The sequence below is a fragment of the Sinohyriopsis cumingii genome, chromosome 19, assembly GCF_028554795.1.
Source record: "Sinohyriopsis cumingii isolate HCF-2022 chromosome 19, ASM2855479v2, whole genome shotgun sequence".
In the NCBI taxonomy this organism is placed as follows: Eukaryota; Metazoa; Mollusca; class Bivalvia; order Unionida; family Unionidae; genus Sinohyriopsis; species Sinohyriopsis cumingii.
The window spans coordinates 8,759,040-8,781,864 of record NC_142979.1 but is presented as its reverse complement, the minus strand read 5'-3'; the positions used below and the strand labels follow the sequence as shown (position 1 = coordinate 8,781,864).

General features: G+C 39.4%; 1 protein-coding gene across 2 annotated transcripts in view; it reads left to right on the top strand.

The window, feature by feature from the left end:
• Positions 1 to 1,516: 1,516 nt before the first annotated feature.
• Positions 1,517 to 22,825, top strand: part of LOC149775116 (beta-1,3-galactosyl-O-glycosyl-glycoprotein beta-1,6-N-acetylglucosaminyltransferase-like) — a 60,616-nt gene continuing 39,307 nt past the window's right edge. The window contains exon 1 of one of the 2 annotated variants that reach the window (XM_089944513.1): positions 1,517 to 1,673. The gene's annotated coding sequence lies outside the window, so the exon portion shown is untranslated. Of the gene's footprint in view, positions 1,674 to 12,175; positions 12,552 to 22,825 lie in introns of those variants that run through there. The other variant, XM_089944512.1, reaches the window with a different exon arrangement.

Here is a 22,825-nt window from a genome sequence, read left to right as displayed (position 1 = left end):
CAACTTGAAGCACTATGATGTTGCCTATACATTCATCAACTTACGCACTATGATATTGCCTATACGTTCATCAACTTGAAACACTATGATGTTACCTGTATATTCATCAACTTGAAGCACTATGATGTTGCCTATACGTTCATCAACTTGAAGCACTATGATGTTGCCTATACGTTCATCAGCATGAAGCACTATGATGTTGCCTATACGTTCATCAACTTGAAGCACTATGATGTTACCTATACATTCATCAACTTGAAGCACTATGATGTTGCCTATACGTTCATCACCTTGAAGCACTATGATGTTACCTATACGTTCATCAACTTGAAGCACTATGATGTTACATATACGTTCATCAACTTGAAGCACTATGATGTTGCCTATACGTTCATCAACTTGAAGCACTATGATGTTACCTATACGTTCATCAACTTGAAGCACTATGATGTTACCTGTATATTCATCAACTTGAAGCACTATGATGTTGCCTATACGTTCATCAACTTGAAGCACTATGATGTTGCCTATACGTTCATCAACTTGAAGCACTATGATGTTGCCTATACGTTCATCAACTTGAAGTACTATGATGTTACCTATATGTTCATCAACTTGAAGCACTATGATGTTGCCTATACGTTCATCAACTTGAAGCACTATGATGTTGCATATACGTTCATCAACTTGAAGCACTATGATGTTGCCTATACGTTCATCAACTTGAAGCACTATGATGTTGCCTATACGTTCATCAACTTGAAGCACTATGATGTTGCCTATACGTTCATCAACTTGAAGCACTATAATGTTACATATACATTCATCAACATGAAGCACTATGATGTTGCCTATACGTTCATCAACATGAAGCACTATGATGTTGCCTATACATTCATCAACATGAAGCACTATGATGTTGCATATACGTTCATCAGCTTGAAGCACTATGATGTTACCTATATATTCATCAACTTGAAGCACACTTCTTTACTTAAGCGACCGATTTTAGCAGAAATCAAAACAAATTGCATAAGTGTGCAAAATGCACGAAGCCATCAATACAGCTGTAATTTTCTTCTTATACCACTGAAAAAGCAACGATAAAACTTAATTATAATGTATGATTCCCGAGCATGATCAACTCAATACAAGTTGTACTGTATAATAAAATGAGTCCGCTAGGACTCAGTTTTAATTAATCCTCTTTTGGCATTTACCATGGTATTTTTGTATTCAACTTTTCTTTGCCACGTGCACCGTTCGACGTCGTCGTTATAGAACAGCTGATAATGATTTATTGCTAGGCTGAACTAGCTGCATAGTAAAATATATTAATGTTGGAATGGTTTTTCTACTGCACAATGAAAATAAGTTTTAAGTATGCAACGAAATTATGGTTGTTCTTGTGTTTTCAGCAATCTCTGGTTCTGTAAATAAATGCATGCTATATCATCCTCCCCTTGGCCGAATCATAAAAATGCACGAGATAAAACACAGCTTACAGAACATAGTGAAATGAATTCGCGTAGTAATAGACTTTCTTATCGCCAGACTGAATCCAGCCAGCCCGCACACTAACCATCTGGAAATGTTCTCATACACGTTGTCCTTAAACTACCACAAGTATTTTCATTCCATTCCGAAGCAAGGAATGGTGCTTGGATTACCAGGTAAATCCATTTACTTTTATCCGCATGAAAAATATTTATTTTAAAATTTTGAAATATACAAGTTCAATGTGAAAATGCTTTAGGTCTATGCTGCTTATCTTTGTTTTTATTGCTGTTGCTGTTGTTGTTGCTGTTGTTGTGGTTACAACTCCTAGCGATTTATGCCGAGAACAAGTCATGAGTTTCAGGTTTCAAGATGCACACAAATCTAGAGCTTGTACTAGGTAAATGATAGTACCAAGATCGATACACCAGTTGTGTACACCCCAAAAAAAGTAGATATAGCAAATAATGTTGAATTTCCCGGTGCAGAAATTCGTATTGCTTTTACAGCTAATCTGCTCCGTCAGGAAAACAGGCTTTATTTCGCTCCGACTTTGAATCTTAAACTTGCTAATTAACAAATTTCATTGTAATGACATTCCTTATTAACCTGTATTAGCTTATGCTTTGTACATAGTATAGAGGTACCATATGTAAAGTTAATTTTACTGTAATACAATTTACATTCGTCAAAGTGAGCTAAAAGGTTCGAAGTTGCACACAAAATTTTCACAACTTGCAGAAAGTAATCAAAAGGCCCAGGTGGCAGGTTGTCTTTAACGTAAACGAAATCGTAAAACCACCAAAATTAGATAGGCGGCCACAAATCTATGCATGTGCAGATATCTATATCTAGCACACGAGTGCATCAAAATGTTGTTTCACTTGAGTGATTCTCGTGCAATAATTTCATTTTTGTTGAATTTTGAGAAAATACTAGATCATGATCTAACCTTAGACATGCAAATGGTAACTTAGATATTTAAAACGTAATGTAGACATGTAAAGGTTAACGTAGACATGTGTAGATATGTGAATGGTAACGTAGATATGTAAATGGTAACGTAGACATGTAAATGGTAACGTAGATATGTAAATGGTAATGTAGACATGTAAATGGTAACGTAGATATGCAAATGGTAACGTAGATATGTAAATGGTAACGTAGATACATAAATGGTAACGTAGATATGTAAATGGTAACGTAGACATGTAAATGGTAACGTAGATATGCAAATGGTAACGTAGACATGCAAATGGTAACGTAGATATATAAATGGTAACGTAGACATGTAAATGGTAACGTAGATATATAAATGGTAACGTAGACATGCAAATGGTAACGTAGATATGCAAATGGTAACGTAGACATGCAAATGGTAACGTAGATATGCAAATGGTAACGTAGATATGTAAATGGTAACGTAGATACATAAATGGTAACGTAGATATATAAATGGTAACGTAGATACATAAATGGTAACGTAGATATGTAAATGGTAACTTAGACATGTAAATGGTAACGTAAATATGTAAATGGTAACGTAGACATGTAAATGGTAACGTAGATATGTAAATGGTAACGTAGATATGTAAATGGTAACGTAGACATGTAAATGGTAACGTAGACATGCAAATGGTAACGTAGACATCCCCCCTCCTTTTAGAACATTTTGAAGAGGAAAAAAAAAATCTCGAAAAAAAAAAAAAAAAAGGTAAATGCAACAAGAAACCAGCGATGTAAAGCAAGCAGGACCGTCCCGAGCTCTCCTTCCCACTAATGACAGCCAACCATTCAACTGTAGGGACCTTTATGGACCCACAGATTGAGGCCAAACTATCAGGGTTCCTTGAATCCATAAAAGCCTGGGGGAGGTGGCACCATCCCTTCCCCAGGAACAACTAGCAGGCTGCGGTGCAGCCAGAAAAAAGTGGCACATGCACAATTGTGCGAACGCTACTATAATTAAACTCAACAACGTAGACATGCAAATGGTAACGTAGATATGTAAATGGTAACGTAGACATGTAAATGGTAACGTAGATAAGTAAATGGTAACGTAGACATGTAAATGGTAACGTAGACATGTAAATGGTAACGTAGACATGTAAATGGTAACGTAAATATGTAAATGGTAACGTAGATATGTAAATGGTAACGTAGATATATAAATGGTAACGTAGACATGTAAATGGTAACGTAGATATATAAATGGTAACGTAGATATGCAAATGGTAACGTAGAAACACATGGGGAAAATGGTTTAGTTTCTTGGCATGGTGTTTACAGAGCATCTGAGTTTCCATGCATACAGTTGGGTCGCCAATGCAATATCCTTGTTCACATTCAGTTTTTTGTAGACCGATGTATCTGCGATCCCACGCATTTGCGCGTAGCCTGCTAAAGGTTACACAGTGTTGTAACGATTCTGGTATTGGTTTCATCATCGATGTGGACTGCATACAACAATGTACAGCTAAGAGAGGAGAACTTATCTACTGTTAGGAATGTTTGACTGTTTACTTTGATGGTAACCTCTACGTAATGCTTTTCACGTGTAGCTTGGCGCATCAAGGCTGTCTTCTTTATACTGACTGTGAGATCGAAACTGTCACAATCTCAGGTGAAATGGTCCATAACGCAGACTTGACATTCAGGGGACTCGAAATACGAGATCACGAACAGATACCTCCACTAACAACTTCGCTCGCACTCTCCTCAGACTGAAGAGCTTGTCATCGGACCGGTATTTAATGTCGATCACAGCGGAAAGCATCATTAACATGGCAGAGAATATCATACAGAAAGGGGTTGGGGCCAACACACAACCTTGCTTGACTCAACTGTTGACTGTGAATGGTTCAGATGACACGCCGTCGTCCATGACATGAGCGAGTATACCAGCATGAAATTTCCGAACCATATATTCCAGAGGCCTCCAAGACTGACTGTGTCAAAGGCTTTTGTCAGGTCGATGAATTTCGTACACAGGCTTGAGGTCTGTTCTTGCCATTTCTTCTGAAGTTGACGAGCTGCAAACACCATGTATGTGATCCTACGTCCTTTCATAAAGCCAATCTGAGTCTCAGGCAGGAGACATGAAGAAGTGGCGAAGAGAGCTATTCACCAGAATTCTGCCAGGATTTTCCCGGCTATTGACAGCAAGGAGATACCCCCGATGGTAGTCGCAGGATTGTCTTTACCTTTTCGCTTCTCTGAGGAAAAGATGGATGCATCCTTGTACTCCTACGGTATAGTTCTTTGAGTCCGCATTGACTGGAAGAGTTCAGTCAGTTTCTGTGTCATGTGCGAGCCTACAGCATTATAGACTTCTGAAGTATCTTGTAAGAGTTTTTCAAATTGTAGGAGGTCATGTTGGCTTCCTTTTCATTTGGAACCAGCTACAGTAAGCGGTTTTTAAGTAAAAACTTTATTATGACACGACCATTCCTTTAGGATGAGTTTTGATTAAAGATTTTCAAGATAGCCACCATGGCGGACACATTGGCTTTAAGATCGACACGGTTTTTATTTAGTAACAACTTATTAACAATGATTTCATCAAGAGCCCCATGCTGCAATAACCATCTATTATAGAGAAGTATCGACCTAACCGCCAACTCCCCCTATGGCGGACGTACCTGATGACAGATTGATACCATTCTCACTTATTTAAGGCGGACGTACCTGGTGACAGATTGATACCATTCTCACTTATTTATGGCTGACGGACCTGGTGACAGATTGATACTATTTTCACTTATTTAAGGCAGACGTACCTGATGACAGATTGTACAATTCTCACTTATTTATGGCGGACGTACTTGGTGACAGATTGATACAATTCTCATTTATTTATGGCGGACGTACCTGGTGACAGATTGATACCATTCTCATGTATTTATGGCTGACGTACCTGGTGACAGATCGATACCATTCTCATTTATTTATGGCGGACGTACCTGGTGACAGATTGATACTATTCTCATGTATTTATGGCTGACGTACCTGATGACAGATTAATACCATTCTCACTTATTTAAGGCGGACGTACCTGGTGACAGATTGATACCATTCTCACTTATTTATGGCTGACGTACCTGGTGACAGATTGATACTATTTTCACTTATTTAAGGCGGACGTACCTGATGACAGATTGTACAATTCTCACTTATTTATGGCGGACGTACTTGGTGACAGATTGATACAATTCTGACTTATTTATGACGGACGTACCTGGTGACAGATTTATACCATTCTCATTTATTTATGGCGGACGTACCTGGTGACAGATTGATACCATTCTCAGTTATTTATGGCGGACGTACATGGTGACAGTTTGATACCATTCTCATTTATTTATGGCTGACGTACCTGGTGACAGATTGATACCATTCTCATTTATTTATGGCGGACGTACCTGGTGACAGATTGATACCATTCTCATGTATTTATGGCTGACGTACCTGGTGACAGATCGATACCATTCTCATTTATTTATGGCGGACGTACCTGGTGACAGATTGATACTATTCTCATGTATTTATGGCTGACGTACCTGGTGACAGATTGATACCATTCTCAGTTATTTATGGCGGACGTACATGGTGACAGATTAATACCATTCTCATGTATTTATAGCTGACGTACCTGGTGACAGATCGATTCCATTCTCATTTATTTATGGCGGACGTACCTGGTGACAGATTGATACCATTCTCATTTATAAGAAATTAGACATTATAAACAGTCATTTTGGTGAAAATTCCATGTCCACGTGACTGTCCATTCATCGTTGGAGGGATAATAACTGACCCAAGGTCTAAGATATTTTAATACGAATCTAAGATCGGCATTATTTTTATCTGGGACGAACTAAGCATCATAGGAAGTCTTTTGGTAAAGAACAGCAAAATCTTGGGATGAATGCGTGTAAAGCTTTGTGGCAATACGTTAAATAGTTTAGGAAAGCTTCGTGGCATTACGTTGAATAGTTTGGGAAAGCTTCGTGGCAATACGTTGAATACTTTAGGAAAAGCAGTGATAAGAAACCGAACGAGTTCAAAAGGCGAAGGTGGGAATGCAACATAGCATTATCAGCTTTTAGACATAACTAAATATTGATACAAAGTCCTCCAGGTAAACGGAAACCTGACTTAGGGACTAACCATTAATTAGGGGGAGGGGGAATTTAGGTTTGAAGAAAATGTCCGGCCCCAGATACCTTAAAACTTTATATTGTTGCTCTGTTAAGAAAAACATGACTTATTTAATCCATTATATTAGTACAAAGGTTATCGTGAAGTAACAGAAAAAAAATATATAGTCTCGTTCAAAAGATACCCCTCTCCCCACCCACTCAGCAGGCCCGGCCCTAGGATGTGCGTGGCCCAAGGCAGCATGCAGGGCCCGAAAACAGCAAGTGATGAGCGGGGCCCCAAGCAAAAATATTGCATTGCGGAGTTGATTTCCTGTACACGCCGGGCACAATGCCGCTGCTTCGTTCGCCTTGTTCTAGAGCCGTTCCTGCCACTCAGAATATTAAATCTTCGCTCACTTGTCAATATTCCATTTAAGGATAGCAGGCTTATACGTGATCTATCAGAGCTGAGATGAATTATATATGGCTGTATGTCAATATAAATGAGTACAATGTCCCCTTATTGGAACGCAGTTTGCTCACGAATTCTTTGCTATAACAAGCACTCCGTTGACAGGGACAATTGTTGTATAAATAGGCTTCAACATATCTACACGTTTGCGAGAGTTACTCGCCTTAAGTAACGGTACATTGTATGCATTCTTCAAAGAGTAAAATGTAAAGTTTTTTTTTTAAAGGGATACGTCTTTTGCTCGCATTAAAAATGACTGAGGCAGAGTATTACAGTTGTGGTGTACACATCGTTTACACCCTCCGTCACTAAAGAACCTTCTTGGTGTATTCAAATATTACAAATACATGTAAGAGGCATTTGTTTCAAACGCATGCGCAGGACGGAGAGCAGCTTTTTCTTCAACACTTATTGAGTCAATTTAGTTACAGATAGCAGAGATGATCGACGCGCATAACCGTACGGGACCGACCATTTTAATTTTCGTGTGAGGGGTTGAGTTGAATAACTTGAAAACATACTTTTGCTATGATTTTAGATAGAACCAAAATAACCTACTATCCATCATATTAGTTTTAATAAGAAAACAATTACCAAGTAAAAACGATATCCAATCGAAATCGCAGCTACCCAACTCGCCCCTGAAATTGTATGGTACATCCCTTGCTTGGCAAGTCAAATTGTTATTTTTTGCTCGATAAACTTGATATATCATACACGATATGATATATCATAAACTTTTTCAGATATCTCGTACAATGTTTAAGATATCGAGTACATTTGAAAGGACAAAACATGTTCATTATATGTTGTATATTGTTGTTGTTGTTGTTGTTTTGGGTTTGGCGCCATTTTTCAGCGCATGATGGGCTGCTATAAATGGCAGACAAATATAAATAGTGCCGGAAGAACCCTGGAAAACACCATGGAAGAACCACCAACCTATGGGAAGATGATGGCAAGCTTTATCCCATACTTACATTATCCGAGCTCAAAACTCGAACCCACGCTGACAAGGTGAGATGACAGTGATTGGTAAAGGCGTGCGCTTTACACCACTCCACCACCCTGGGCCCTGTTCATTATATGAAATATCGTATATGCTTATTAAAATACAGATAAACCTGTTCGAACAGTCACGTTTATACGGTGATCACCTGGTCAAAATGGACATACTTACCACCTCTCCGTCAAAGTTCCTATATCAAATCATTTGTCGCCAACTTTCTGTGGTCAGTGGTCAAATGTTTCTTAACCAAATAATGGCGTTTCCCTGCTTCAGTGGTCACTAGAGCTTATCAACACTAACAACTCCATGCATGAAATTGTACTTTTGTTTGATGAGGAAGGCAATGTTTAGATAACGGAACAGTATATGAATTGACGTATAAACATTTCTTATCTTATCTTGTACTTACCGCCTCCATTCGCATCGGCAATGTAACTCAAAGTATAAACATGTCTAATTCGATGGGGGGGTGGGGTCGACGCAACATGTCAGCTGAACAGTGGAAGTAGCAGTCATATGGTCGCAGCACATAAATCGTAATTTTTTTTAATGTTTTGTTGGCATTTGATGAAAAAGTTCATCTATGAGGAGAGAAACGAATTCATCCTATTTTATTCAATATTTGTCTGCAAAGACAAGCTAAGTTTCGGTTTATGTGTTAAAAGTAATAGCCATATGGGGACCGAATACTTAATTTTCGGGGAAGGTGGGTGGGCAAGGCTACAAATTACGGAGAAAAAAATCCTACCATCAAATAGCTTGAATAAAAATTATTGATCTGATTTATAGAAAAAAAGATTTTATGTCCATTACATTATTTGTAGAAATAAAAATTATCATGACGTACAAAAAAATCCTGCCTGTAAAGAAAATCCCAGACCCACTCACCACCCACCCATCTGCCACCCACCACCCACCGAAAATTAAATGTTCGGTTACTAAAATTTCTTTTATTTACTTCTCTTTATCGCCCTCGCACCTAAACTGTTATCTAGGCGAGCTGGTTATGTTATCTGGCCAAACAAAGACAATGTCTTTGTTTGGCTATGTTTCAGTCTGATTAAAATAGATCACCACAGTCCTACACGACATGTAAACTGTCAGTAATAAAGTATACAATATACCGTAGTTGATTTATCAACTGAGAAATAAGAACAGCAATAACAGAAATTAGATTAGTTACATATCAATGTGCCTGTGTCCTCCAGACACGATTTGAGAAAAACTGCAGTTTGTTTTTGGACAAATTATTGTCGAAAATTTTGATTACAGCAAAGTAAAAATGGCAAGGAACAAATGTCATATCTGTTTCTTAGTGTAACTGCAGGCTTTCAAATTAGGCCACATACAAGTATGTATGGTTCTGGTTACGCGACGGACCCTATTTTATCCTGCCGACCCTACAATAGTATTGGAGAACAAAATTCGAAGAAAAAAAAAATAGTTTTCATTAAAAAAAACCTAATTTCTTTTCAAGTTTATGCTTCATTTTCATCCGTTTTGACCAACAACAACAAAAAAAGTTTATACCGACCTACCCACCCTAATATTTTTTCAATGTAAGTAGAACCAAACAAATTTTTTTGACTGAGAAAAATTAGAAAATACACCGACCATACGCTCTGCGTTTGACTACAAAGTGTTTTCGTCTATCTAATAAGGGTCATATCGTATTATAATTACCTTCCTTTCCTATCTTTTTCTCGTAACTGTAAATTGAATCATTTCAGTTTTATTTTTAAATCTCTACACGATCACCGTTCATTTCATTCGCCGATTGCCTTCCCCCTTATTCTGGACATCAAAGAGTTTTGTTTTCAACTTATATGCCACGTCCGCATAGATATCAGGCGCAGATATTTCCTACGCCAACTTTTGCGAGGGTCACACATTCTAACGTAATTATTCATAAACGATAAAACAAAAGTGTATAAACCACCCCAACCCTCCAAACGATTGTGTTTTCAAGTGTAAACAGAAACATTTATATTTGACCTTTCGATCTGATCACAGTTCGTGAGCGTGTTCACCTCCCCCCTTTTAAAAATCAATTGTGTACAATTTCTCTCTCTCTCTCTCTCTCTCTCTCTCTCTCTCTCTCTATATATATATATATATATATATATATATATAATAATAGTAATAATAATGAGGACTTTGTATAGCGCCTAATCTTTAGAAGCTCTAAGCGCTTTACAACATTCGACAACACCTATAAGATAAAAAAACATATAATGATATGATTACAAAAAAAAAACACCATGACAATAGAAAACATTAAAACACATGCTGAGAATATTTAAGGTAGGAAACATTATTACGTCTTTAAGTTTGTTCTTGCAGTCGAAATAAGTGAGTTTTGAGAGCCCTCTTGAATGTGATCACTGTGTCTTTGTGTCTAAGTTCAGTGGGCAATTCATTCAACGTTGCTGGGCTATGGTATGCAAAAGAACGCTGTCCATATATATCCCACTGACTTTTACTTTGTTCCCCCTCCCTGCGGACGTCCATGAATCTGATTTTAAACAAGTGGTATTCCCAAATTTGCTGACAAACAAGTCTAAACCCTGTTAGTCCTTGATGCTGTTTGTACCTTTTTAATGTCCACCACGAATGTAGTAGAGATATATAGCGTTATCATTGTCCGTCTGTCCTTGCTGTTACATTTCGTGTTGGGGCCCCGAGTGGGGGCCGAGTGGTATAAGGCGCTCTCCGTTACGGATCACTGCCATCTCACCTCTATCTGCGTGGGTTCGAGTCTCGGATTCAGCCAATGTGGGTATGTGAGAAATCTTGCCAGTAGCTTCTCGTGGGTTGGTGGTCCTTTTCGGGGTTTTCCCGGGTTCTTCCTCCACCATTAATACTGGCCGCCATGTATAGCCTATCTTATGCTGAAAAATGGCTTTAAACCCTACAACAATAACATTTCGTGTTTAGGTAAGTTTTCAGGCACTGTGTTGGGAACAGTCGCGTTCCATCAACCGGGCCGTCGTGAGGAATACATGCGCATCCACACATTCCCCGGTGGCGCTATTTCGAAGAGTTTGCGCTATTTTTATCGGGGAAGAGGGGAGGCGCGCCTAGGGCGACGCCTAATCAGGAAGACGGTTTTATCCAGGGGAAACTGGCGACGATCCTGTCCATAAACCATTGTATAGCAATTTCAAGAATATGCGACACATGGAGAAAGGACGCAAAAACGAAAAATAAAAATAAAAAAATTATTGCAATACGAATCGCAAAAAGTCCAGCACAAGTAATTTTTTGTAAAACATGCCTCAACTGCAAACCCCCCCCCCCCCAGTAAGAAAGCTAGTAAATTTATTTCCAATAAATAAATAAATAAAAATAAAAAGAATTCCTTTTTTGCATGAAAATCTAAGATTTGCATTTGCATGTAAGGTCTGCAATCAAACATGCATCAATAAAAGAAAATTGGGTCCAAGTGGGACTAGATTAACAGAGGCATACCAATATGCATGCCAGATTTAACTGGTATTTGTCAGGCGATTTAGTTGTATGGCCTACTAACGAATATTTCAACCGACGGACACGAAAGATGATCCTGCTATGAGCAGCTAGAGATATAAAAAGGTCACCGCACCCGAACCTTACGACCTTGAGACGAAATACTAAAAGAAAGATACAACATTCTGTTACCACCTTTTTCTGTATTCGTTATAGTACACGTGCGCTAAACCGTACCACGTATTAAAACAATTATAACTGCGCATAAAACCGGATAACAGCTATCAACCAATAAGTTTAATGAGAAATTTATTTATTTCGACAGAGAAAGCTAAACCTACACGTTATAAATGCTTTGCCATGAAGCGTTAATGCAAACTAGTATGGCTGCGACGCGTGCGAACCTCGGCTGACAGCGATCTATGTCTTACACCACTGCAGGCGAGACACAATAAAACTTGACCAGCTTTTTAATATTGTCTGACCAAAACAGCCCGTGGCGCAGTGAACTAAAGAGATGTGTTCACAGAACACGAATTCCCATACCACAGTGCCTGTAAACGGGGTGAACAAGCGTAACAATATATGCCTGTACTACTATTTTGGGCGGTATAAAACGTGTCAGTATCGACCGGTACCAGATTATTGTTACGACTGTGACTCAGTAAGTCGTTACTTTAGGACATGAGGCATTTGAACATAGTGCCTTCCCAACTGTATTTTTATGAATGGCGACTCAGTTTGATCTAAACCTACTATGCCAGACCGGCTTTTTCCTGTTACCGAATATCCTCAACAACCAGCTAATGGCTGGGTTTGAAACTTGAGTGCATATGATAATTATTTTGTCTACACACTGAAATGAGACTGGCACCGCGACCCGATCTCAAAATTCCGTTATTCTTACAAGACACAATGAAAGGACAACAGTCTCCGGATGTGTTGTTTAGGGACATTATAGAAGGTAGGTTTGAAAAAATACCTATGTTTCGTACGTTATCAGCTGATTAAGTACTGCTTGTATGCCTATGTGTAAATATTCCGCTCCCTCTCTTAATCAGTGTTATACGTATCGGGCTCATATACAGCTGGCATTATAGCGGCCTAATAGAGTTTATTTCCCACAAAAATTGTACATGTCATTTTATGGACTCGTGTTTCGAAATATCGATCTTTAGGCTGAATTCATTTTCAGACAGACAAGGTCCATGTTTATGTTATTGAATTGTTATGTGGGTTGATAAACCGAACGGTATGTGAAGCTGCGTAACATGTAACCAATATACATGTATTCGATGTATGTAAGAGCTGTATTATGTATTCTGTAGGGAGCCTTTCCCCTAATCCGAGTTTTTCCTCTAAAACATGCAACCCTAGTTTTGATTTTTGGACGTTTATGTTGGGGTGAACACCTAGTCCGAGTTTCCTCTGACCCTTGCCACCCCAACATAAACGTTTAAATATCAAATATGGGGTGACAAGGGTCAGAGGAAACTCGGACTACCTCCCCCCCCCCCCCATTGTTAACCTTAACATATTTTTCAGAGAGAGGGAGAGGAACTTGCTGTGTCTAAATTCAAGTGTGTAATTTCTAATATGCCAATTGTGCAATATATCAGATCACCTTTACACTATATACATTTCTTCTTGTGAGGTGTGGTGGCAACAGCCAAGTGGGTTAAAGGGTTATTAATTGGGGGATCGGGCGGGATAGGGAAGGGATCGAGACAACCCTAGACAGTGACGTGATTTTCCTATTCATTGTTGAAAGGTTGAGTTACAGGATACACAGAAAAAAGAATAAAAGGAATAATTAAAAAGAAGATTATTGGTTCACATCGACTTGGTTGAAAAAGTTAGTAACTAGGCCAGGATTTTATTTTTATATTCAGATTCATACGTAGTGTCAGTGATAGTGCTCAAGTACATGTGCTTGTTTTCTTCCCCAAGGGCGGGGGGAGTGGCCGAGTGGTCCAAAACGCTCATCGTTACGGATCACTGCCATCTCACCTCTGTCTCCGTGGGTTCGAGTCTCAGGTTCGGCCTATATGGGTATGTGAGAAAGCTTGCCAGTAGCTTCTCGTGGGTCGGTGGTTCTTTCCGGGGTTTTCCCGGGTTCTTCCTCCACCATTAATACTGGCGCCATGTATAGCCTATCTTGTGCTGAAAAATGACGTTAAACCCTACAACAACAACATCTTCCAGAAGGCCCAAAATCTGTGCAGAAATAAAAGGCAATATGTTTCTTGAAAGTACATGTCGGAATTGCAAAGATATTAGATTTCGAACACAAAATTGTGCATGCTCGTTTGATATTTAATTTTTATGAATTTTGTATCTTGTATGTCTCTTTTGGGATGCAAAATGTTTACAATATGTGATCTCGCTTTTCCATGCGTGTTTGTGCACTGTTGCGGAGCAGCTTCTGGCAAGGTCCAGAAAAGACCGTAAATTGGAATTTGAAAAATGGACGCACATTCCATTTGGGCGGGGCTCGTATCGTAGTGGTTGTGGCAGGGGAAAGAAAAGGATGAAAGCTCATGAAAAACGTGGGGACGATGTTCTTGCTTTGTATATTTCAAGTTTACTATTTAACCTATTTTTCGTAAATTTCTTTCCTTTCTTGTCTAGATCGTATAAACGTGCATTAATCTGGGTGCAAAAAATCTTCAAATTGCTCAGTAACTATTAACTTATAAAATACGAATAGCAGTAAATGTCATTTAAGAATTTATTAGCCCGTACGCGAAACGTTTTTATTTTTATTTTTGTTCTCTTTTCTTCACGTTCTTGAAGGTGAAAAAAAAAGTTTAAATACCTACTCGTTTGCAAGTCAATGAACAACTTGTTGAACACAAACCTACTTTATGCTCGAGTTTAAGACATCCAGCTGTAAAGAGTGTGATCAGGGTTTATGTTGTGTGTTTTGCTGTTTAATACTGAAACAGAATAGACCCCGATTTCTTGGAGCATTATGTGACGGCAAATATGTGCTTGTTGCAGTTGATTTGGATATATAGGTGAGTAAATACGCTATTTCTAAACAACACGTCACATTCATATGCACTTTGTTTTGTGACATCTACATAATAACTTCCAACAGGTAGAATCACTTTGTTATGTGACATCTCCATAATAACTTCCAACAGGTAGAATCACTTTGTTGTGGATGAAGAACACACGCTTAATATTAAGCTTTACACATACATGGGTATAAAAAAAAAAAAAAAAAACCCACCTCCCTTTATTGCGATTGTATTGTTTTAGGTTTGCAAATATCACAATTTTTAAAATTATTTTGCGCCATTATTTTCCAATTAAATGCATCATCTAAGCCAGTGAAAATATTCTTGGAACTAATTATAGTATTTAAAAGACGATATGCAAACGATTCATATATATATATATATATATATATATATATATATATATATATATATATATATATATATATATATATATATATATGCAATAAACTGACAACAAACAGTGAAGAAGTAGTATCTGACTATAGTCTGACTATACTTCCCCGTTTGTTTGTAACCCCACCCCCACCGATTTCAGTAATGGAAACCTTTAATGTGATAAAAAGTGCAACGAACTTAGTCAATTCATTGATCGATTTATAATGTCTAACCTGACTGTGAGTAGAAGGCCCTAACCTGTCATCATCTGCGCGTTTCTTGCTTAACGGAAGTTTTCAATTCAATAGACGGACATGATCGAGATACATTTCCAGTTCCTGGATAAGTCCATTTTCAGCAAAGGGGTGTGTGAAAGACTACAGCTGGACATACATATGTCGTCTGCTTCCGATAATTAAAATGTTGAAACAAGCAAAGGAAAAGAATGACATCAACAAATTTGCCTTTCACGTGGATTTAACATGCGGTTTAACTTCTATGTTCACGTGTGCAAAGGGATATAATTCCAAACTCACAAGGTTATGGTAATTTACGGAATTATCCGGCAGTTACCGAATAGGATGAACTACGTCATTATGTTGTCTGATGGAAATAAACTAACCCATAGTGTACGCAATATGGAGCCGTGTTGGTATGGAAAGTCCGTTAAGCATAAAAGGTGCAGGGGATGCCAGTATTAGTGCCATTCTGGTCATAGTCAGTTTAGAAATTATAAATCAGTGAGTCATTTGACTTAGTTCTGTGCACTTTTTATCGCATCAAACGTTTCCATTATTGAAATCGTTGGGGGGAGGGGGGTGTTTACAAACAAACGGGTATTTGTAGTCAGACTATAGCCTGAACGCTTTCGACTCTTAATGGGTCTTTTTCAAAGTTAAATACAAAACATAGATAAGATAAACTAATAAAACATAAAAACCGTTGTGTTTGCAAACCTTTACATGGCTGTTTTTACAGGAATTAAATCTTTAAATTCATTATGTTTCAACTAGTTCATTACAACTTGCTGCGGATGCTGGAAAATATTTTATTGACCTGGAAATCGATAAGTCATAACGACATCTGTTGTTTTATGCAAATTAATGTAAGCGCAAATTATATCAGTAGTGAACAGGGGCACTTTACGTACAATGGAAATTAGCATTACAGAGACCCCTGGGTCAGATTACGTACACTGGAAATTTAACATGGCGAAAAATCGTGGGTCAGATTACGTACAATGGGAATTAACATGGGAATAAATCGTGGGTGACTTTACGTACAAGGGGAATTTAACATGGGATTTTTTTTAATATGGGATTTTTTTAAAAAATTTTTTAAATTTAAATTTAAATTAAAAAAAGGGGTAGGCAATTGAAAAGTCATTCTCTTTTCGAGAAATATGCGTGGCCCTGAAAAGGGCCTTTTGTTTTTCTTCTTCTTCTTCTTCTTCTTCTGCTTCTAATTTCTTCTTTTTCTCCACCAACTTCTTATTTTCTCACCTACACTTTCTCTTCTTTTTTTCTCCTCCTCTTCTTTCTTCTCTTCCTCCTCTTCTTTCTTCCTCTTCTCATTTTCTTCTTCTTTTTCAAATTTTTCATTCCATTTTCTTATTCTTATCCTTTCCTCTTCATCCTCCTTCTCCTCCTTTATTTCCTTCATCACACCACTTATCATATCCTTTGCTTTTCTTAAATTGTTAATTTCCATTTTTACTCTATGCGGACTATAAGAATAGTGGTCTTCATTGAGTCGTACTAAAATTTGTTCTATCATGCCCAAATTGTCAAGGACGTCTTGTAATGTTTGAAATTTATCTAGGTGGTTCGAAGCCATCTTCTCTGTAGAATGGTTTGAACGACGAATAATGTGGGTTCTTATACGAAAAGCGCGGACGTGAAGGAAAACATCCCCCTAAAAACATAAAATTGATCTTACCTAGATCATGACCAAACAACGCGCGGACGTGAAGGAAAACATCCCCCTACTTTTTTCATTTCATTTCATATAATAAAACCGAAACTATACTCTCCACATACGCTAAGAAACCCATAATCTACTATTCACACAAACATACCTGAGCTCTTACAAACACTAACACACAAACACATACCCTCACACTATGAAAAGAAGAGTCAGTGTTTATATTCACACTACTCTACCTACACACATTGGCAAATGGATAGTTATTTCTTTTCTAGAGTATTGGGGTAGCCCTGAAAAGGGCTGTTTGTTTTTAACTTCAGAGGCACCTTGTTAATGGTGGCACCTTCCGGGTCTGGCACCACAGACACAACGTCTACTCCAATCATTAGTCCAATTCACATGACTCGTTTGAAGAGCAGACGGGGGGGGGGGTGAGTGGCTTCACTATCCCACTCCTCCGTTTGCGGAATAGTGAACACTTCTTCTTCCCTCTGTCTTCTTTGTCTTTGTCTTCGTTGTGATTGTGGTTCAGCTACAGGCTGGCGAGATGTCCTTGCCTCAGGTGTCACCTTGCACACACGATTCATCATAGGGTGACACCTGATCTCTCTCTTTCTTTCATTCTCTTCTTTCATTTTTCTCTCCTCCTCCTCCTGTTCTATTCTCACTTCTTCCACAAGGGCCTCCGCAGTCAGCTCGTTCAGTAGGTATCTGGCATACTCCAGATGCATCTGAAGTTCCATCAATTTAGTCAGTCTGCTGCTCATTTTTTACTGTTGATCAATCAACAAGGGTAGCTAGACTGCCCAGCGAGTTTCAATTTATAGTGAAAGCGCGGACGTGAAGGAAAACATCCCCCTAAAAACATAAAATTGATCTTACCTAGATCATGACCAAAGAATCAACGCGCGGACCTAAAAGAAACACTCACTCACTTTTTTATGCTACCCATTCCTATTCTAAAAATTTTTTTATGAATCACTTCAATAGACTATTCACATACTCAAAGCAATCCAATCTAACTCCAAATATACACCTCAAACACCAAAAAGACATCATTTTAATCTACGATCCATACCAACGTACTTGAGCACTTACAAACACAAAATCTTATACACAAACACACAAACACATACCCTCACATTTTTTAAAAAAGAGTTAGTGTTTATATTCACACTATTCTACCTACACACATTGGCAAATGGATGGTTATTTCTTTTCTAGAGTATTGGGTAGCCCTGAAAAGGGATGTTTTTTGTTTTTTGTTTGCTATGGCAATCTTTTTTTAGTTTCTAAGAATGCGATGTCCTCTGAGGATAGACTTTCTGGCGGTAGGTCTGCTTCTTCGGAAAGAGAAGAAGAATTCTTTGGTGTCGATACGACAATCGACAAAGCCTCTGTCAGGTTCAGGTTGCTGCTGCTGTTGTTGTTGCTGCTGCTGCTGTTGTCTCTGAAGTCTGTACTTCTCTGTCCATTCTTCTTTCTCCCTGTTCACTTCTTCTCTGAAGAGTTCTTCTATCAGGTCTTCAGTGACTTTTAGCATTCTCACATTCTCTATTTCTTCTGGCTTCGGTATCAGACTGTGTCTGACCCTATGCAAATTCACGTAGGCTTCGTTGAGCTTAGCTAGTTTGGAGCACATCTTCGTAGGAGGATGAGTCGACAATGGATGGTTAGACTGGAAACAACCCCGGTTCTTAAAGTCAAAGCGCGGACGTGAAGGAAAACATCCCCACACGGTTTTCGAGCCGCAACGTTCAGTGGGTGTCATGAGAGGGATAGTAAGAAGTGAAAGAGCATCAATCCAACATTCTTATAGCTAAACAAAAGACAAAGGCATTTTTTTCAAAACACAACATTTTTTATTCAAAAATCACTTAACACTAAACAACAACATTTCTAACATTTTTAACAATAATCCAACATGATAACATCAAACATTTTTCTCAGTTCACACTCTACTTTAAACAGGGCTGACAACGTTGTGATTTCCACTGTTGGAAATCATTAGGCCATTGATGGACACTACGTTTCCTAGCTTGAGACAAAAGATAAGCATAATGGTCACAAAACCATCGATCTACTTTCACATCGTTTCTTGAAGAAGAACGAGGATCAAAATGAGTCACTAAATGTTCTAAGGAATAGCCCAGGCTGCGATGATGCAGAAAATACACGCAATATTGTCCACACACCAAGGAATGTGTGCCTTGTAATTTCACATTATTGAATCGGGTGGTCTGAGCATTTCTTCTCATAAAGTCGATGATATCGTCTTCCAAAGGGGGCAATCCGTACGAATCGAAATATTCCACACATCCTTCTTGAGGAAAGTAAACGGCTACCCAGTGGGTTCCTGGGAGATGACTGTCGTCCGTGTTGATCACGTAAGCTTGATGGTCTTGAGGTTTGCGATGAGGGAGTTCATCTTTAGCACAGACGACAGGATTCCAAGAAGCTGTATACGAACTGTGGTTCAAAAGATAATAAAGTTCCCAGGTATCCATTGATCTGTGTGGTTCTTTTTTTCTTCACAGGTAATAATAAGTCGTCAATTCGATCTTGACTTTTTGCTTGAAAATGTCTGACAAATAACCGTTTCTTCGTTTCGTCTCCTCACTCTGATTCAGGAGAGCTTCGATACGATAGATCTCTTGAGTGGTTAATGGTGGACAAGAATGGTCACGCAAGTCTTTATACCACTGGTGTAACACGACTTCGTTTGAGATGAGACTCCAAGCTTCGTCCAGGTACTCGTTCAATTTTTCTTCATGACTCAGCATCAGGCATTTATCGTGTTGAATTTGACTGGGATGATCGTTTTGACATCCATATCAATTTTTCTTGATCAATTCCGTCATTTTGTCGACCAAGTGTTTGGCAAAACAGCAGACTAAATGGGCTTCTTGTTCTGGCCATCTCGACTTCATCATGATCACTTCTTCTTTTTCCACGGTCTCCTCACATTCCATGTCTAAAGTTTCTCCACTAGGTAAAGAGGGATAACAATTTTCCATGACTTATAGTAATCTAGAATGACTTCTCTCAAACTGTTGATTTCTATGGTATTATCAAATTCTGCATACAGGATGACGTTCACTGTGTTCCCTGCATCCAGTGGACTCGCAAACTGAATTTCCACACGAATTTGGCCGGATTTTATAGGGTGGAAATGTCCCTCGTCGCTGCCTTGGTCAGGAGTGAAATCGAAAGCCCACAAAGCGTAGCCTCCTGCATAATCGTCGTACGTAATGCCGTGACTGGTGTTGGTTCCTAACTGTCCGGTAGCTTCGTACAGGGACAAGTACGATCTCAAATAATTCTTCGCGGCACCAAAGTTAGGCTCGAAAGGTCGGGTACACAAGGTCTTGCCATCGCGACTGACTTCAATTTTGGACACATTGTAATGATGAAAGTTGAAAGGATTTTCGTGGTAGGCCCCGTTGAAGGCTGAATTCTTGACGATACCAACAATCAAACGCTTGGGTAACTGTCCTTGGAACAGATGATCTTCGATCATGGATCGCTGTCCAGCAGGAATGGTGAAGGTTTTCACTTCCACGCGTCGGATCGGATACTTGGCGGTCGTTCTGCTCAACGTCTGACTGATGCCGTTTCCCACTTTAGGTAACACTTCTACGCGACGCACGTAGAGTCTGGCTTCTTGGATGATGGTTTTGTAAGTGGAACCATCATCAGCCATCAAATGGAAAGCGGCACTGCTGCGATTCAGTCTCAGGCGGACATTCACCCCGTTCAGCAAATACTTTTCTTGTAAACACATGTCCAAATGCAAGCGATCCATTAGTTCTAAACTACGACTTCCAGCAATTTTCTTTCGTCGTTCTACAAATCCCGATAAGTTTTGAGCATCCCCGGCAATTGTAACGGCGTTGAACCTATTCGTTTGGTCAGGTTTCCATACCACGCAGGCATCCAGATGAGTGTTCTTGGCTTCTTTTCCGTACGTCAAGAGATTTTCCAGGTAGGCTCGGTAAGGGTAAGTATCCATGCTGCTGCTGACTAGTTTGTTATTCAAGTACAAGTCCATTTCGCTAAACAAGGAATGCATGAAATTGTTGACGGGAGCTACTGCATCATCATCGGCTAGGTTATCGTTGGGTGCTTCCATCACTTTCACTTTTAAGTATAGGTAACTGCTATTCAGATCGATGTAATCTTCGGGCTGTCCTTTGATTTCAAACTCGATGGGAGCGGAATCGGTCAATGAGGAGACCGGGTGAAATTCCACCCACTGGGATTCTTGCATGGTCATCATGGTAGGGAGCATGGCAAACATATCCAGTTCCGTCTTGGAACAAGCGCAAGACTCTCGGTGCATCATTTTTTTTTGTCTCTTTCTCAATAATCGAAAACGTCTAAGTCTCGAACGGTTCTTCTTTTCTTGGCCTTTCTAGCTTGAAGTCTGGTGAAAGGGTGTTTTCTTCGTCGTCTCTTTCTGCCTTGTCCTTGCTGAATGCCTGACTCGGTAGCGTGCAGGGCATTTATAGGTGTGTCTCGTCGGCCTAAAATGTCTTTACCCGTTTGCAGCAAGACATTTTTGCCTGCCCTCATGAAGGCTTCTTTAGGGTTTTGTTTGTCGATGATGACATTTTGGAGAAATTCTTTGCCTTGCGTCAGTGCCGCATCTTTCAAGGCGTGCAATCCGCGTGTCACCATCGGTTTTAACACGGGGGCCACCGAACGAAAGGCCGATTTTAACATGTCTCCTAAACCGTGTCCTCGCTGTCGTGCAACCCCTCGGTACACTGGATACATGACTTACGAGTCGTGAGAGAACCGTTTTCGAAAATGGAGTTTCACTGTGACTTTTCCTTTGGTGAATGGAATATTTTGTCCCAAATCTCCTTTTATAGTAATGTTGACCGTGTCCAAATACGACTTGCTGACGGGCAAATAGTGAGGATGGACAAATTCGCGGTGGACGTGGTAAGTGTTTCCACCTTCCTCGTCAGTGTTCGTGGCAGAATCCACTTTGAAAGGAATGACACGCAGTAACGGTACGGAGGTGTGTCCCACCACGTTGTATTCCACCACATCGGAATACACGAACATCAAATTCAGTCCTCGATTCAGTTCTACTGGGGTACGAAAGAACTTGCTAAAAGTCTCGTTGTCGGAAATCACTGTTAGCTCACCTTTTTGCTCAACTTTCTTTCTCATCTCCATGTCTCCGCCCAACATGTCAAACAATTCAGGACAAAATAAGAAAGACATGATTTTACGCCCCTCAGAAAATTTCATCAGGAAGCGACGAGCTGTTTTGTGGTACTCCAGGGTGACGACACCATTTTTGGTTTCCTCCAAAGCTTTCAGAAACACGCCATTAAACCTGGTGGCTATGATGCTGACCAAATGTTGACCACTAAAATAATAGCCTGGGGGAATAAACAAGTGGTAGGTCCACGTTCGAGTTTTGTCATTATAGGTTTTCTTCTCATATTTGACATTATTCAAGTTCTGTTGTACTTGCTCGTCATGAACTTCCACATGAAAAAAATTTTGATTGGGAAGGACATTGAGGACTTGGGTCGGGTGAATCATTTCTACTAAAGCCACTTCCCAATGGGCTTCGTAATCCAAGGGGATGGCCTGAGGTAATTTGGCCGTGTAACAGCACAACGTGTTGTGGGGAAACACCTCCATGGAACTGTCGCTGGGTAAGGTTAAGTAAAATTGGTTTTCGTGACGCATAATTCCAGAGTTCTGTGGCTGTCCGAGGGGTTACTGGACGTCAGAGGCGTGTCTCCGCCCAAAATGGGGTTCTGGTTGTGGTTGTTGTTGGAGTGGTGACTGACACTGGCACTGGACACAAGGTTCCCGTTTGAGGAGAATTTCAGGGAGGGATTGGGAAGCAGGTAACCGATGCAACTGCTCAATAAAATGG